We start from the raw sequence: 20,399 nt of genomic DNA, 5'->3' as shown, positions 1-20,399 counted from the left end.
ACATGCCTATTTTCAATTTAGTCTAAAAGTTCAATTTAAAACACCGCTCAATAAGTATGACAGACAGAGAGACAGACAGAGAGACAGACAGAGAGATAGATAAATAGATAGATAGATAGATAGATAGACTTACACTTACAATATCCTGTGCATGAAAAGACCCATCTTGACTGGTATTAAAAAAAATGGAATTTAAAGAAAAAAAAATGTTTTTATCATAACAGTTTCACTGATATATAATATATATATAGTATATATATATATATACAAATTTGGATTTGAGAGAGTAGGCTATATTGCTGAACCAATAGTATTCTGGTGCCACCCTTGATAATGAAATATACTATATCAAACAGAAAGAATGTATTTCACAACATATAATAATGTTCTGAAAAAAGCAAGGGAAAAACAAGGCACACAGATTATGGTGAATCATCAAATATTTATTAATATCTATATAAATCCCAAACATAGAAACATAGAAACATAGATATTGACGGCAGATAAGAGCCATAGGCCCAGCAAGTCTGCCCGACCTTACCTAACAGTATAAACTTATCTAGTTCGTAGGATAGCCCTATGCTTGTCCCATGCATTTTTAAAGTCCCCCACAGTGTTTGTTGCTACTACCTCTTGAGGAAGTTTATTCCATAAATCAATCACTCTTTCTGTAAAGAAGTGCTTCCTCAAATTACTCCTGAATCTACTACACTTTAGCTTGAGCTCATGACCCCTTGTTCTTGAATTTTCCATTTTATGTAAAATACCCACAGCCTCAGTTTTACTAAACCCTTTAATGTACTTGAAAGTTGCTATCATATCACCTCTTTCCCTTCTCTCCTCTAAGCTATACATATTTAGGTCAATTGTTCCGATCAGCCAATAGAATGCGAGCTCAATCTGATTGGCTGATTGGATCAGCCAATAGGATTGAACTTGATTCTGATTGGCTGATTTCATCAGCCAATCAGAATATTCCTACCTTAATTCTGATTGGCTGATAGAATCCTATCAGCCAATCGGAATTCGAGGGACGCCATCTTGGATGACGTCCCTTAAAGGAACCGTCATTCGGCTAGTAGGCATCGGGAGAAGAGGATGTTCCGCGTCGTATGGAAGATGATGGCTCCCGAAGAAAGAAGATTGAAGATGCCGTTGATAGAAGACTTCATCCGGATCATGGACCTCTTCAGCTCCCGCTTGGATGAAGACTTCATCCGGATCATGGACCTCTTCAGCTCCCGCTTGGATGAAGACTTCAGCCGGATCATGGACCTCTTCAGCCCCCCGCTTGGGCTTGGATCAGGACATTGGAGGAGCTCTTCAGGACGGATCGGTGAACCTGGTATGGTGAAGATAAGGTAGGAAGATCTTCAGGGGCTTAGTGTTAGGTTTATTTAAGGGGGGTTTGGGTTAGATTAGGGGTATGTGGGTGGTGGGTTGTAATGTTGGGGGGGTATTGTATGGTTTTTTTTTTACAGGCAAAAGAGCTGAACTTCTTGGGGCATGCCCCGCAAAGGGCCCTGTTCAGGGCTGGTAAGGTAAAAGAGCTTTGAACTTTAGTAATTTAGAATAGGGTAGGGCATTTTTTATTTTGGGGGTCTTTGTTATTTTATTAGGGGGCTTAGAGTAGGTGTAATTAGTTTAAAATTGTTGTAATATTTTTCTTATGTTTGTAAATATTTTTTTATTTTTTGTAACTTAGTTCTTTTTTATTTTTTGTACTTTAGTTAGTTTATTTCATTGTAGTTATTTGTAGGAATTGTATTTAATTTATTTATTGATAGTGTAGTGTTAGGTTTAATTGTAACTTAGGTTAGGATTTATTTTACAGGTAATTTTGTAATTATTTTAACTAGGTAGCTATTAAACAGTTCTTAACTATTTAATAGCTATTGTACCTGGTTAAAATAATTACAAAGTTGCCTGTCAAATAAATATTAATCCTAAAATAGCTACAATGTAATTATAATTTATATTGTAGCTATATTAGGATTTATTTTACAGGTAAGTATTTATCTTTAAATAGGAATAATTTATTTAATAAGAGTTAATTAATTTTGTTAGATTAAAATTATATTTAATTTAGGGGGGTGTTAGTGTTAGGGTTAGACTTAGCTTTAGGGGTTAATACATTTATTAGAATAGCGGTGAGCTCCGGTCAGCAGATTAGGGGTTAATAAGTGTAGGCAGGTGGAGGCGACGTTGTGGGGGGCAGATTAAGGGTTAATAAATATAATATAGGGGTCGGCTGTGTTAGGGGCAGCAGATTAGGGGTACATAAGGATAACGTAGGTGGCGGTGCTTTGCGGTCAGCAGATTAGGGGTTAATTATTGTAGGTAGCTGGCTGCGACGTTGTGGGGGGCAGATTAGGGGTTAATAAATATAATATAAGGGTCGGCGGTGTTAGGGGCAGCAGATTAGGGGTACATAAGGATTACGTAGGTGGCGGCGCTTTGCGGTTGGCAGATTAGGGGTTAATAAGTGTAGGTAGGTGGAGGCGACGTTGTGGGGGGCAGGTTAGGGGTTAATAAATATAATACAGGGGTCGGCGGTGTTAGGGGCAGCAGATTTGGGGTACATAAGTATAACGTAGGTGGCGGTCGGCAGATTAGGGGTTAAAAAAAATGTAATCGAGTGGCGGCGATGTGGGGGGACCTCGGTTTAGGGGTACATAGGTAGTTTATGGGTGTTAGTGTACTTTAGAGCACAGTAGTTAAGAGCTTTATAAACCGGCGTTAGCCCAGAAAGAAAAATTGATAAAAGGAGTAAATTAGAAAGTTGTTTAAAATTGCATGCTCTGTCTGAATCACAAAAGAAAAAATTTGGGTTCAGTGTCCCTTTAAGATTTTTCCTTTTCCTAACAATTACTGGGAGATTTTCAGTCAATTCAGCTCCTATAATGGGGTCTGTTTTTAAGATATTCCAATGTTTTTTTAAGAATCGTTTTAATCATTGTTGCCCCTTCATTATAAGTAGTGATAAAACTAGGGGTATCATTATCATGATTAAACTTAGGTCCTTGACTTCTATCTCTATTGTTACGATTTTTCAGGAGACTGTACCTGTTTATATTTAAAGCTCTAGCTTTCACTTTCTCTAATAAATCAATTTTATATCCTTTTTCAAAATTTTTTTAATCTAAAACTGCTGCCTCTTTCTGGATGTAAGACATATGTGTGCAATTTCTTCACATTCAAAGGTGTTGCCCATATAGAACATTCATGATCCAACTGGGTTTGTGCCCACTAGTAGCCTCTATATAGCTATTTCTCTCAGTTGGTTTTATATAATTGGTCACTGAAATTAAATTGTTTGCATCTGTATAGAGAACCGAATCGAGAAATTATATCATATTTTGAGGGTATTGCCCCGTAAATTTTAAATTATAATCATTAATATTCATATAATCCATAAATTTATTAATACTCCCTTCCATAAAATAATTACATCATCAATATAGCAATGGAATATAATTATATTTTTATGGAAGGGATTATTATACCAAATATATTTATTTTCATAATCATTAACATAAATATTAGCGTATGAGGGCGCAAATGTGGTCCCCATCGCGGTCCCATTAATTTGTCTATAGTATTTCTTCTTGAACACAAAATAATTGTGCTCGAGAATAAACAATATAGATTATATGATGAAATCCGTATGTATATTTGGAATAGTTCACCTTTGTAGTTCTGTACTCACTGCTCTGCTTTCCTGATCATGAGGGATACAGGTATAGAGCGAAGTGACATCTCAGGTGATCCACCAAAAATCTTGTTCCCAATGGATTCCCTCAAAAGAGGTGATCACCTGTGCACTATCCCTCAGGTAGGCTCTAGTTTTCTGTACGACTGACTGCAAGAAAAAATCAACATATTGGGAAAGATGGTCACATAAAGAGTCAATCCCAGAAACTATGGGCCTACCTGGAGGGTTCCGGGAGTCCTTATGGACTTTCGGTAGATGATAAAATACTGACAGTTTGGGTACAATTTCTAGAAGCAATTTGGTACTCTTCATTGGATATAATAAGATTACCTTTAGCCTTAAAAATCATTATTTTTAGGTCCCTCACATATTTAATGGTGGGATCCCCATCCAGCATAATATAGGTGGCGGAATCATCCAATAAGCGATGAGCCTCCCCCAAATATGTGTCCCTGTCCTGGATGACGATCCCACCACCCTTGTCAGCACCCCTAATAATGATATTATTATTGTCAACAAGTTTCTTAAGAGACTTTCATTCTAGAGTACTAAGGTTATCTACATATTTATTCATAAGTGTTTAGTATTTGTAAAATATTTTTCTAAGTCATCCATCACCAGCTTACTAAAAACTGCTATTTGGTCCCCCTGAGCCCTCATTGGGTATAAATATATTTGATATAATAATCCCTTCCATAAAAATAAAATTAAATTCCATTGCTATGTTGATGATGTGATTATTTTATGGAAGGCAAATAAGAACAGTATTAATAAATTTACCGCTTTAAAAGGAACATATGCTTGTAGAAAGACAGTGTGTAACATGTGTAGTGATATAGCTAAATCCCCCAAATTTAAGAACTGGAATGGTACTATAGATTTTGACATTAGATATAGAACTACTTGTGATTCCACTTTTGTGGTATATCTGCTCATTTGTGTGTGTCGCCTGTTATATGTGGGACGTACTAAGAGAAAGATTAAAACAAGAGTTAATGAGCACATATATAAAATTAAAATGACTAAGGAAAAACCTATTAAGCACAGTATTCCTAATCATTTTCGTGAAATACATAATTGTAACCCCTCTTCTCTTAAAGTGAGAGTCATAGACTGGATCTCTCCTAATGTACATAATTGGCTGCTGGCTCTGAGACAGCAAGAGACTTACTGGATTTATAAAATTGGATGTTTTTTATTCTGTATGTTGAATTATTTATTTATTGTATTTTTATAGAGCGATCTGCTTGGGCTAACAATATTTTAAATGTTTTTATTTATATATTAAGAGTATATTTTTTCTTTTAGCAAGAGTGATAAAGCTGTTGTATGTGGCTGCTATATTAATTATTGTCCAGCAGAGAGCGCTGTTTCACTTAGTATAAATTCCAAATGGAAGCAGTGGAATTCATCCATTCTCACCAAATACCCTTGAAAAAGGCCAGGATCCGGATGAAACGCGTAGGGATACAGTTGTTGATATAATAATCCCTTCCATAAAAATAAAATTAAATTCCATTGCTATGTTGATGATGTGATTATTTTATGGAAGGCAGATAAGAACAGTATTAATAAATTTATGGATTATATGAATATTAATGATCATAATTTAAAATGTTCGGGGAAATACTTTCAAAATATGATAGAATTTCTCGATTTGGTTTTCTATACAGATGCCAATAATTTAATTTCAGTGACCAATTATAGAAAACCAACTGAGAGAAATAGCTATATAGAGGCTACTAGTGGGCACAAACCCAGTTGGATCATGAATATTCTATATGGGCAATACCTTCAAATGCGAAGAAATTGCACACATATGTCTAACTTCCAGAAAGAGGTAGCTGTTGTAGATAAAAAAATTATGAAAAAGGATATAAAATTTGTTTATTAGAGAAAGCGAAAGCTAGAGCTTTAAATATAAACAGGAACAGTCTCCTTAATAATCCCAACAATAGAGATAGAAGGCAAGGACCTACATTTAATCATGATAATGATACCCCTAGTTTTATAACTACTTCTTAATAATTTACTGGCACCAAGTAAACTTAGGGATACTACACCAGTAATACATAAATCCAATTGGCTTACCACTTTAAAAGGAACATATGCTTGTAGAAAGACAGTGTATAACATGTGTAGTGATATAGCTAAATCCCCCAAATTTAAGAACTGGAATGGTACTATAGATTTTGACATTAGATATAGAACTACTTGTGATTCCACTTTTGTGGTATATCTGCTCATTTGTGTGTGTCGCCTGTTATATGTGGGACGTACTAAGAGAAAGATTAAAAAAGAGTTAATGAGCACATATATAAAATTAAAATGACTAAGGAAAAACCTATTAAGCACAGTATTCCTAATCATTTTCGTGAAATACATAATTGTAACCCCTCTTCTCTTAAAGTGAGAGTCATAGACTGGATCTCTCCTAATGTACATAATTGGCTGCTGGCTCTGAGACAGCAAGAGACTTACTGGATTTATAAAATTGGATGTTTTTTATTCTGTATGTTGAATTATTTATTTATTGTATTTTTATAGAGCCATCTGTTTGGGCTAACAATATTTTAAATGTTTTTATTTATATATTAAGAGTATATTTTTTCTTTTAGCAAGAGTGATAAAGCTGTTGTATGTGGCTGCTATATTAATTATTGTCCAGCAGAGAGCGCTGTTTCACTTAGTATAAATTCCAAATGGAAGCAGTGGAATTCATCCATTCTCACCAAATACCCTTGAAAAAGGCCAGGATCCGGATGAAACGCGTAGGGATACAGTTGTTGTGACCATTAACAGATGCACATATCAACTAAGACATTTGATCTTATATATATATATATATATATATATATATATATATATATATATATATATATATATATATATATATGGATGCCATTTTATCCATATATATATATATATATATATATATGGATCTATATATATATATATATATATATATATATATATATATATACATACAAAGTCATAGATAGGATTGCACAATCATACTTAAATAATGCCACGGTGCTCTGCTAATACCTATATAAATATATATATATATATATATATATATATGGATGCTGAATGTTCTTTGTTTTAACGTAAGTGCTTATGTGTTATTGCACTTGTTTCACCTAATAAATGTATTAAGCCGTTTTTGCGCTTTTCTTACTATTTCTTCATAGCTCTTTGTGTTCTTTGGTTTTTGGAAATACCATTGAAAGAAAGCAGCATCGGCTTATATTCAAACATCTTGATCTGGATCTGGATATTGATATACAGATGATTTTTACCTTTACCCTTTGTCTGGACTTTTTGTGGCATCACACTGGACTGGGTTTTTATTCACTAGAAGGTAACTGTGTATCTTCTGAATATACATTTGTGGCTCTTTGGTTCAAACAATTTGTTAATAACCTTTGTTCAAATATATTTTTTTATTCTGTTTTATGCTCACTAGGTATTAATTTATTGAAACCATTTACAATTAAGAAAAGGTATAATGTATATTCTGTATATCTTTTAGTCCTGGTTATATATTGAGTCACTTATATTGAGTTATTCATACAAATTGCTTATATTGAGCTTGCTGTACAAACTGTTTATCTGTTTGTTTATTTATATATATATTGTTGGGGAGATCAGTTTGTGAGTTAGCGCTGATTTACGTTTGTCTTTAAAAATAATACTGTGTGTTTTTAATATGAGTGTGAAAAATAGAAATGCTATTTATTGTTCTTGAGTGATCAGCACTAACATTTTGAGCTTCACTTATTCTAAGCCTATAGGGCTCCATGTACTAAGCAGTGAAAGCTACTCCAGAGCCCTTGCGGGGCAGGTTCGCATATGAGATCCTGCTTCCCGCAATATAAGAATCCCATAAACTGACAGCCTCCCACATTGCAATGTACCTAATCACAATATTAAACCAGAATCCGCCAGTCCCCATATCACAATGTATCTATACACACTATAACCCCTAAATCACAACTATAACCTCTAAACCACCAGCCCCCACATTGCAAAGTACCTAAGCACACTATTAGGGGCCTATTTATTATGGTGCGAGCGGACATGATATAGATGATTATGTCCGCCGCTCATCGATAAATGCCGACAGTATACACAAGAACTGCTGGTGCAATGCCGTCCCCTGCAGATTTGCGGTGAATCTGCCACTAGCAGGGGGTGTCAATCAACCGATCGTATTTAATTGGGATGATTTCTGTCCACCACCTCAGAGCAGGCAGACAAGTTATGGAGCAGCGGTCTTTAGAGTGCTGCTTTATAACTTCAATTTGAAGGTTCGGCGGAAACATGGGGCATCAAGCTCCAATACAGCAATGTTAGGGGGCTGGCAAATTTAGAAGTTAATAGTTTTATTTAGTGTTTGCGATTTGGGGGAGGGCGGTTTATTGGGTTAATAGTGTAGTTTATGATGCTGCAATGTGGGGGGCTGGCAGTTTAGGGTATAATAGTCTTGTTTAGTGTTTGTAATGTGGGAGGCTGGTGGTTTAGGGGTTTATAGTTTTATTTAGTGTTTGCAAGGTTGGGGATGGCAGTTTAGGGGTTAATAGTTTTATTTATTGTTTGGGTTGTGGAGAATTGTGGTTTGGGGTTAATAGTTTATTTATGAGTGTAAGTGTACTTTGTAATGTATTTTTGATGTGTTGTGTGCAACTTTTTAGTTTTGGAAAACAGTTTACCACAGCTGTTAGAACACAGAAAGGATTTAGGCGTAAAAGGCGGTTGCACTAGCACAAAACTGTTTGCGCCTCACTTGTAATCTAGCCCAAAATGCACACTTTAACTAGTACTGTCATGATTGAAAAGAGTATTGCAGATTCTGTTTTATTTAATGTTACCAAGGAACTCTAATAAAATAAGTCTAACAAGCTTCCTACCTCCTCTTGCTCTTTTGTGTATTGAGACCAGGTTAGACGCAAGGCAAACTCAATTTTAAACCCCATAAAAGGTTCTGATTGGCTGGTGCATATTCATTTGATTGGCCAGTACTTTGACTCCTGAATTTCTAAAACAGAATCATTAAGGGTTTTTGCAATAGACTTTCTTCTTTTGGCAGGCTTAACATTAATTAGCTACAAATATTAGATTTCCTGGCTGCTAATTGATTTGCATATTTAAAAAAAAAAGTTTTTATTGTTGTACTGCACTTAGGGCAAGATTACAAGTCGCACGGGTTATCCCGTTGCGAAAACATCGCACGTGTTATGGCTTTTTTGCATTTGGAGTTGTGCAGGTATTACAAGTTGCAAAATAACTTATTTTGCGCCCATTAAGCCATGTAATGCAAATCGTAAAATTGCGTGCGCGTTCACGTATTCCCCATAGAAGTCAAAAGGAGAAGACAAATAGAAAAAAAACTAATATGTTGAGCAAATCCCACAACGTATTCTCCCTGAAAAGTGTACATGAAAGTGCAAATATTTCATATTTCGAAAATGTTTTTGCAACAGAATATGTTCTATTTATTTCTAAATAAATATTTCCTTAAATATTTGATGATATTTGGACTGATATATCTATTTTTGAGAGATATGTACTGTATATGTATATATATATATATATATATATATATATATATAATATCAGATATCTTGTGATCTATATGCGAATATCACATTGAAAATACATCTGAGATATTGTTTAATGTGCATAAGGTTGTAATGTGAAATATTTTCATTATCTCCTAGATAAACATATGTCTATACATATAAATCCATATTTCTCTATGTATGTGTATGTAGCTTTTTTTTTCTACACCCGAGATCTTGTATAGTTAAGCCCTTATAACGATTGCGTGCAATATTTATTTTAATAATTTTTATTATATAATGTAATATGAGTGTAAGTGTACTTTCTAATGTATTTTTGAAGTGTTTCATAAAACTTTTTTTTTTATGAAAAGCAGTAAGTAGCTCTTCGAGTGCGGAAAGGATTGTTGTGTAAAAGGCGAATGTGCTCACGTGATTTTTCAAGACTTATAATACCTGCACAATGGAAATTGATTGTGAAAAGAAAACATCACACACTGAAAAGTCATACACCTAGATTTAGAGTTCTGCGGTAGCCGTCAAAAGCAGCGTTAAGGGGTCCTAACGCTGCTTTTGGCCGCCCACAGGTATTTAGAGTCGTGTAGGTAAAGGTGTAACGCTCACTTTCAAGCCGCGACTTTTCCATACCGCAGATCCTCTTACGCCAATTGCGTATCCTATCTTTTCAATGGGATCTTCCTAACGCTGGTATTTAGAGTCTTGGCTGAAGTGAGCGGTAGACCCTCTACCGACAAGACTCCTAACGCCAAAAAAAGTCAGTAGTTAAGAGATTTATGGGCTAATGTCGGTTTATAAAGCTCTTAACTACTGTGCTCTAAAGTACACTAACACCCATAAACTACCTATGTACCCCTAAACCGAGGTCCCCCTACAATGCCGCCACTATAATAAATATTTTTAACCCGACCGCACACTGCCGCCACCTACATTATCCCTATGAACCCCTAATCTGCTGCCCCTAACATCGCTGACACCTACATAATATTTATTAACCCCAATCTGCCCCCCCAACGTCTCCGCTATCTAACTACACTTATTAACCCCTAATCTGCCGACCGGACCTTGCCGCCACTAAAATAAATGTATTAACCCCTAAACCGCCGCACTCCCGTCTCACAAACACTAGAATAAATAGTATTAACCCCTAATCTGCCCTCCCTAACATCGACGCCACCTAACTTCAAGTATTAACCCCTAATCTGCCGACCGGACCTCGCCGCTACTCTAATAAATGTATTAACCCCTAAAGCTAAGTCTAACCCTAACCCTAACACCCCCCTAAGTTAAATATAATTTTAATCTAACAAAATAAATTAAATCTTATTAACTAAAGTATTCCTATTTAAAACTAAATACTTACCTGTAAAATAAACCCTAATATAGCTACAATATAACGAATAATTATATTGTAGCTATTTTAGGATTGATATTTATTTTACAGGCAACTTTGTATTTATTTTAACTAGGTACAATAGCTATTAAATAGTTATTTACTATTTAATAGCTACCTAGTTAAAATAATTAAAAAAATATCTGTAAAATAAATCCTAACCTAAGTTACAATTAAACCTAACACTATCAATAAATTAATTAAATTAATTAGCTACCAATACCTACTATTAAATACAATTAAATCAACTAAACTAAATTACAAAAAATAACAAACACTAAATTACAAAAAATAAAAAAAATATTACAAGAATATTAGGCTAATTACACCTACTCTAAGCCCCCTAATAAAATAAAAAAGCCCCCCAAAATAATAAAGGTCCCTACCCTATTCTAATTTAAAAAGTAATCAGCTCTTTTACCAGCCCTTAAAAGGGCTTTTTGCAGGGCATGGCATGCCCCAAAGTAATCAGCTCTTTTGCCTGTAAAAAAAAATTCAACCCCCCAACATTAAAACCCACCACCCACACACCCCTACTCTAACCCAAACCCCCCTTAAATAACCCTATCACTACCCCCTGAAGATGGCGTCCCTCAAATTCCGATTGGCTGATAGGGTTCTATCAGCCAATCGGAATTAAGGTAGGAAAAATCTGATTGGCTGATTCAATCAGCCAATCAGATTGAGCTCGCATTCTATTGGCTGATCGGAACAGCCAATAGAATGCAAGCTCAATATGTTTGGCTGATTGGAGCCAATCAGATTTCTCCTACCTTAATTCCGATTGGCTGATAGAATCCTATCAGCCAATCGGAATTCGAGGGACGCCATCTTGGATGACATCACTTAAAGGAACCTTCATTCGTCGGGTAGTCGTCGGGGAAGAAGGATTTTCCGCGCCAGAGGTCTTGAAGATGGAGCCGCTCCTCGTCGGATGGATGAAGATAGAAGATGCCGCTTGGATGAAGATGTCTGCCGGTCCGGATGTCCTCTTCTGCCCGGATAGGATGAAGACTTCTGCTGGTCTGGATGTCCTCTTTGGCCCCATCGGATGATGACTTCGGCCCGGCTGGGTGAAGACAACTCAAGGTAGGGAGATCTTCAGGGGGGTAGTGTTAGGTTTATTTAAGGGGGGGTTGGGTTTGAGTAGGGGTATGTGGGTGGTGGGTTTTAATGTTGGGGGGGTTGTATTTTTTTACAGGCAAAAGAGCCGATTACTTTGGGGCATGCCCCGCAAAAAGCCATTTTAAGGGCTGGTAAAAGAGATGATTACTTTTTAATTTAGAATAGGGTAGGGACCTTTATTATTTTTTTTTATTTTTTTTTAGGGGGCTTAGATTAGGTGTAATTAGTTTAAAATTCTTGTAATATTTTTTTATTTTCTGTAATTTAGTGTTTATTTTTTTGGTAATTTAGTTTAGTTTATTTAATTGTAGGTAATTTATTTAATTAATTTATTGATAGTGTAGTGTTAGGTTTAATTGTAACTTAGGTTAGGATTTATTTTACAGATAATTTTGTAATTATTTTAAATAGGTAGCTATTAAATAGTAAATAACTATTTAATAGCTATTGTACCTAGTTAAAATAAATACAAAATTGCCTGTAAAATAAATATCAATCCTAAACTAGCTACAATATAATTATTTGTTATATTGTAGCTAGTTTAGGGTTTATTTTACAGGTAAGTATTTAGTTTTAAATAGGAATACTTTAGTTAATAAGATTTAATTTATTTTGTTAGATTAAAATTATATTTAATTTAGGGGGGTGTTAGGGTTAGACTTAGCTTTAGGGGTTAATACATTTATTAGAGTAGCGGCGAGTTTCGGTCGGCAGATTAGGGGTTAATACTTGAAGTTAGGTGGTGGCGACGTTGGGGGGGCAGATTAGAGGTTAATACTATTTATTATATGGTTTGCGAGGCAGGAGTGTGGCGGTTTAGGGGTTAATAACTTTATTATAGTAGCGGGGAGGTCCGGTCGGCAGATTAGGGGTTAATAAGTGTATTTAGGTGGCAGCAACGTTGGGGGGGCAGATTAGGAGTTAATAAATATAATATAGGGGTCGGCGATGTTGGGGGCAGCAGATTAGGGGTTCCTAGGGATAATGTAGGTGGCGGCGGTGTCCAGAGCGGCAGATTAGGGGTTAATTGTGTAATGCAGGGGTCAGCGATAGTGGGGGAGGCATATTAGGGGTTAATAAGTGTCAGGTTATGGGTGTTTAGACTCGGGGTTCATGTTAGGGTGTTAGGTGCAGACTTAGAAAGTGTTTCCCTATAGGAAACAATGGGGCTGCGTTGGGAGCTTAACGCTGCTTTTTTTGCAGGTGTTAGGTTTTTTTTAGCCCATACTGCCCCATTGTTTCCTATGGGGATATCGTGCACGAGCACGTTTTGCCAGCTTACCGCTACCGTAAGCAACGCTGGTATTGAGGGTTGCAGTGGCGGTACATTCGGCTCAACGCACCCTTTTTGGAGCCTAACGCAGCATATCAGACAACTCTCAATACCAGCGTTGTCTTAAGGGTGCGTTGGGAAAAAAAGCTGCATTAGCTACGCAGGTCTTTACCGACAAAACTCTAAATCTAGGTGATAATGCGCTACTTGTAATCTTGCTGTTAGATTGATATGAAAAGTGTTATTTATATCCCTGCTATTCTCAGAATACAAATTTGTTTTTTGTTACTGATATGAATTGGATAATATCACTGAGCTAATGGGTTAATTTTCCTGCTACACTGATTTTGTTGTGACTTGAGAGTCTATGGCACAAAACCAATCCACCAGATTTAAAGCTTTCTTGAGTCCATCTTCTAGAAACTGTCCATTTTAGGACCCCCAAAGCCAAAAAACAACAGCACAATTAAGATAAATAACACTGACATAAAGATAGAGCCTCAAATATTTAATAGAAAGAGTTCACCTAAATAACAATGAGTATGTTAATTACCTTGCATCGTAAACCTCACTCTAACTCTAACCCAAAACTCAAAGCACAAAGCTAACTTTAAAGAAAAATTGTCAACAGTGACTTTCTTGTATTACAAGGCCATAGGTGGCATGATCTCTTCTTGTCCACCCATGCCATCATAGAAATAATAATGCAACCACATAGTATTACTAACTACACATATTTGTATTTTCTACACTGAAAACATAGGGTTGACATAAATGGTTTCAAATGGTTATATTTTGCTCACTAACCGTTTATATGTACAGATCATACTGGCTTTCATTTCTGTATATGCAATAAATTATTTTTTACTGATTCATATCATGAAACTATTCTCTGAAATAATGTGGTCTGTATACTGTAATAATAATATTTATTATGCTAAAATTGCAACATACTGCATCACACAAATATCTCTTCTCGGTAGTTGTTTCTACTTTTCAATAACAGTGTGCATCGTGATTGCTTAAATTGTTTCTGAAAAGCTTTTTAGCTGTAAGGTCCCTGCGGATTTCAAGCAATATTTCAGCAGTGGGAAACAACATTTGACATTCTAGCAGTGTGTATTCAAATATTCAGTACACAATTGAAAATTAAGTAAAAATGAATACCAAAAGTATTAGAATATTTTCTCAGGAGACGTTTTAGAAAATCGGAATATGTGCATTTGTAAAAACAGTTGTTAAACACCCTATACAAGAGGAATACACTCACCCACTCACTTTGTTTTATATATATATATATATATATATATATATATATATATATATATATATATATATATATATATATATATATATAGTGAGAGAGATAGGAGCAGAGAACCCCTTCACTTTTATTTTTAGTCTGACTTCTAATACCATAATTATAAAGCCTCATCTTTATTATTATATTAGGTTCCTACTTACTTAGTCAATATGAGATCAAGAGTGTGGATTGTGAAGAGATTTTTTGTATGGGTTGTCCCTATTTGCCCTTTGTATTCTTGATGGTGTCTTAGTTCTTCTTTACCCCTATATTGCCAGATAGCCACTGCAAGTACCTATCCTATAAACCCCTATAACACCACATACCCCAAACACAAACAACCATCTCTACCCAACACCTAAGCCCCCCTCTAAACTAAACGAGACCAGAATTGAAGTGCCCCCTATTTCTCCAAGAAGGTAGCACCCCCAACAAGTGGTAACCCTAGGTGCCTCATCAAATTGCAGGCAACATGCTATAAGGGCGACTTGATCCCCTGTACCCTGCTTGATTGACACCCCTTTTAAGAAGGGCTCAATTCACGTCCGGCGCTGAGTTCCAGGAGCCCTGCTAGGCCGGCAAAGTTTTGCCGGCCCTCTGACGGTCGGCCACCATTGTTTTAGCACATCTTTCTGATACATTATTTAAATAATGATGGTAATTTAAGCGACATAACTTTATAGTTATAAAGGGGAGGTTTACTATTTAGTATAGTTTATTATAGTGAGAGATTTTTCTGACTGTAGGTAGTATGTGGCAGTTAGCCGGGGCATTCCAGGGGAATTTAAGTTAAACATTACGTATGTGTAGGCAGTTTTAACGATTTCGTTGGGCGTTCCAAAGGGTGTGTAGGTTAGAACTGACGTAGGTTTAGGTGGTCAGGGGGAGTTAACTGTGCGGTGCAGGGTAGTGTAGGTTAGCTCTGACGTAGGTGTAGGCGATTGGTGGGAGATAGCAAGGTGGTACAGGGGGAGTGTAGCTTAGGAATGACATAGATATAGCCATTCAGGGAGAGTTAGTGGGCCATTCTAGTGGGAGTAGCATGCACTTTGATTCAGACACATTGACACAAAATCGATATGTTCGATTCAGCGAAGTGCATGTTGGATAGGGGCCATGTTTGTGTTGCCAGCTACCAGCTGTCAAGACTACATCGCCTGAGGGGGTTAGTGTAGGTGTAATAAAACTTAGATACTTATGGCAATATTTGAAGTTTAACCTACATAGAAACTATTTTTAGTTTCAGTGACTGCACTGACTGCTCTGTGTAGGTCCACTTCAGATAGGTCCCCCCTGGCCACAGCAAAATGCTGACGAGCGGAAATGTTGGCATTGCGGGTGGTGACTTTGCACTCCCATTGACTTCTAAAGGGGATGCAACGCTGCTCGCCAGCATTGCTTGGAAACGTCCCTTTTCTTTTAATATCTTGACATACAGTTAGACTGTGAGGCAGACAAGGCCAGTAAGGCAGTTTCTCAATGGTCTGTTAAATCTTTAAATATGGATTATTGGAAAATTATGATATGCTGTTTGGGTAAAAGCTAAGCAGACCTCAAAGTTGTGCAAAAATAAAATTTGGGGTAACATTGCTGATGAAGTGAGCACACAGGGACCTTACAGGAAGAACGTAGAACATTGTAAAAAAAACATTTTACTGATATAAGATACATCATGAAGGCCACGATTGCTAAAGAAAAGAGGTATGCTAAGGGTACTGCTGGAGGCCCAGTGTGTGTGGCAGATTTATTAGATTATGAACAAAAAAATGCTCTAAAGTCTGGATAACAAGGTTATCGATGGTATAGCGGATGACTGTGACAGCGATAAACTTGTTTCAGGTTAATTTAATATATATATTTTTTTCCAATACCTTTTAATATTTTATGTCTTATTAATATTACAGATATGTGTGCCTTTGATTTTCCTCCAATTCTTCTTAGTTTCTAAATTAATAATGAATTGAACAAACAAAATACTCATATGTACATACTGTACTTTAATTATGTTAATTAAAAAAAAATTCAAAATTGACACTTTAAATCAGATCAATATTTATAAACCCAATAATTGTTTACCTTGAAGATGTTTTACCATTGGATGTCTTTATTTAAAAAGAAAAACATATAATACATCTCTTTGACAAACATAAAATATAATCAAGAGTGCATCAATTTTTACTTATTATGATAAACATAATTTAAAACCAAGATTTTAGTGTCATTTAAAAATACTATGCCAATTATAATGTCTTATATCTGCTGTCTCAGTTAAAATAACAATTTATTTTTATATTTATATATGTATTGTTGTACCCATGATTTAATGTATTTTGATATCAAACACCTAAATTGAATATGCATTTCTTAAAATAAAAAAATAAAAAATTAGAAAGTGAGGATTTTACACTTATTTCTTGGAATATTGAATTAAATAAATTAGCATGGAATTTATATTTTAACTTTTAAGATTTCAAATATATTTCAACACATGTATGTATTGATATGTATATTAAAGAGATTTGTTAGCTTAAAGGGACACTGAACCCAAATGTTTTCTTTTGTGATTTAGATAGAGCTTGCAATTTTAAGCAACTTTCTAATTTACTCCTATTATCAATTTTTCTTCATTCCCTTGCTATCTTTATTTGAAAAAGAAGGCATCTAAGCTTTTTTCTTGGTTCAGAACTTTGGACAGCAGTTTTTTATTGGTGGATTAATTTATCCACCAATCAGCAAGGACAACCCAGGTTGTTCACCAAAAATGGGCCGACATCTAAACTTACATTCTTGCATTTCAAATAAAGATACCAAGAGAATAAAGAAAATTTGATAATTGGAGTAAATTAGAAAGTTGCTTAAAATGTCATGCTCTATCTGAATCACAAAAAATTGGGTACAGTGTCCCTTTAAAGACAGGGGATGAATGCAACATATAATAACATTTTTGTACAAAGAGAGATAGAACATTATCACACACATTCCTGTCTCTCTCCTTCTCTCTCTGTAATATACGGTTACACATATATCTATCAAAATATTAATTACCATTATTTTTGTTTAATTCTATTTTTAAAAATGTATAATTTATTAAAAAAAAAAATTAATTGTTTACCATAGGTCCAACCAATTCAGCATCAACATTGCATGATAGTTCAGAAACTATACATGATCCTTCAGGAGAACACATAACCAACAATTTTGTGGAAAGAATATTATATCAATATCAACCACCAGTAGTCATAGTGTGTCTTCATCTGAGACATTTCCTGATGTTAGAAGTAGCACCCAGAATTAAAGTACAAAGCACTGGTGAGTATCAATATACCATGCAATATTGTATAAAGGTATTACTATTAATGAGATACAATTCATAATAGATAATTCACATGTGGAGCAAGTATATTTATGAAATAGTATATTAAGGAGGATATGCTTACACCTACTGTTTTTAATAAACAGTAGGTATAAGCAGAGAGGCTAGCCAAACTGAGTCTGTTTTCTTTAGAAAAAAAGTGCTTGAGAGGTGACATGATTACTTTATATAAATATAGTCAAGGCTCATATACAGAGATGGCAGAAGCTCTGTTTATTCCAAGAAAATTGTTTGTGACAAGAGGTCACAATTTAAGGTTGGAGGAAAGGAGATTTAATCTCCTGCAACGGAAATGTTTTTTCACTATAAGAGCAATAAAATTGTTGAACTCATTACCAAAGGAGGTAGTGAATGCTAATACCATAGATACATTTAAAAAGTGTTTGGATACATTTCTGTCTAGAAACAGAATTCATGGATATGATTGCTTGGATTAAATGGGTCAGCTTTTAGTGGGATTATTTAATCTTAACTGGAGCTTTTTGTAAGTATTTTACTGTATATTTGTATAGGTTGAACTCGATGGACTTTGCTCTTTTTTCAACCTCATCTACTATGTTAATATGTTACTATGATTAATTATCTCTCTTACTGATATTTGTTTTTTTGTTATTTTACAACTGATGTACAAATATTATTTGAGCCCACAGAGATTATTTGATGGTAATTTTTTTAATTTGTTCCTATAATAGTTAAAATTGTGCACAATTTCTAAAATGCTAGCTACATTTTTCTTTACAAAATATTGTGTGTTGTATAAGTTACAAAAGTATTTTAGCATGTAATGTTCCTGTCAAAAAAATCTTTACAATAATTGAATGTAAAGGTATATGAAACAAAAAATGATTTGTCAATCATGATTCAGATAGAGTATCCAGTTTTAAATAACTCTATATTTTTTATGATTATTTATTTTACTTTGTTGTAAAACATATCTATGTAGGCTCAGGAGCAGCAATCCACAAACTGCAGATTAGTGGCTCCAAATATATGCTTCTGTCATTGGTTCATGTGATGTGCACAGCTAGCTCCCAGTAGTCCTGTGATGCTCATTTAACAAAAGATACCAAGTAGCAATAGAATTTACTTGTTAAAGGGACATAATACTCATATGCTAAATCAATTGAAACTGATGCAGTATAACTGTAAAAAGCTGACAGTTAAATATCACCTGAGCATCTCTATGTAAAAAAGGAATATATTTTACCTCACAATCTCCTCAGCTCAGCAGAGTAAGTTCTGTGTAAAAACTTATACTCAGCTACTCCCAGCTGCAGGTAAAAAAAAATAAAAAATTAAGAAATGAACAGCAGCCAATCAGCATCAGCAGTGCTGAGGTCATGAACTCTTTTACTGTGATCTCATGAGATTTCACTTAACTCTCATGAGATTTCATTGTAAAGTTCCTTTAAACTGAATAGGGAAATAACATGAGAGTGCACGAGGCTCATCCCTTCGGCTGTCCTGGGACAGACATACTAATATGCTGCTTAGAAATCCTTTACAATGGGATGGGGCTACTGATAAACTTTTGAGGTAAAATATCTTTCTTTTTACATAGAGATGTTCAGGTAATATTTTCTAGTCAGCTTTTTACATTTATGCTGCATCACTTTCAAGTGTTTAAACATTTGGGTATTATGGCCCATTAAGTTTTTTGTTTAAACGGTTTGCTATTTATGAATCATGAAGGAACTTATGTTGCTTCAATGTCCTTTTAAAATAAATAAAAACATTTTCATGTTATATGTCAATTCCTTCTGCTTTTATTTTCCCTTGTTTTTATTATCCAAGATATATGACAACTCAACAAAAAATGTTTAATTTATTTGAACATAAATTGACATAGAGCAAGAGAGTTCATCTGGATAGAGAACACCTGCAAATAGACAAAAGATGCTTAAAGCTGGATGAGCAGAGACCTAGAGATCACATAAGACTGATGACAGTGGGACAAACTTAAAGGGACATAATACTCATATGCTAAATCACTTGAAACTAATGCAGTATAACTGTAAAAAGCTGACAGGAAAATATCACCTGAGCATCTCTATGTAAAAAAGGAAGAGATTTTATCTCACAATCTCCTCAGCTCAGAAGAGTAAGATCTGTGTAAAAAGTTATAATTCAGCTGCTGCCCATCTGCAGGTAAAAAAAAAGTAAACTTCCTTAAACTGAATAAGGAAATAACATGAGAGTGCACAAGGCTCAACCCCTTAGCTGATATAATACTGGTTTGCTGCTTAGAAGTCTTTTACAATGGGATGTGGCTACTGAGGAACTTTTGAGGTAAAATAACTTTCTTTTTTACACAGAGATGTTCAGGAGATATTTTCAGCTTTTTACAGCTATGCGGCATCACTTTCAAATGTTTCAACATTTGGGTATCATGGCCTTTAAAAAGAGAGAGCATTAAATGTTTCATGTCTCTATCTATGCAAAGAATGCGATCTCAAGTGCTAAGGTCACCTGAACCAAAAATTCCAAGGACCCAGTAATGAAGTGGTGTTCACTATCCTCACTTATTATTGTAAATTTATCCACACAAAAATGTAATTTAATTTTTTGTTTTTATTATAATTATATGTAAGAAGTGTAATCAGTGAAGATTTGGAATTGGTAATCTATGTTAATA

The sequence above is a fragment of the Bombina bombina genome, chromosome 6, assembly GCF_027579735.1.
Source record: "Bombina bombina isolate aBomBom1 chromosome 6, aBomBom1.pri, whole genome shotgun sequence".
Lineage (NCBI taxonomy): Eukaryota > Metazoa > Chordata > Amphibia > Anura > Bombinatoridae > Bombina > Bombina bombina.
This window is presented reverse-complemented; position numbering follows the sequence as displayed.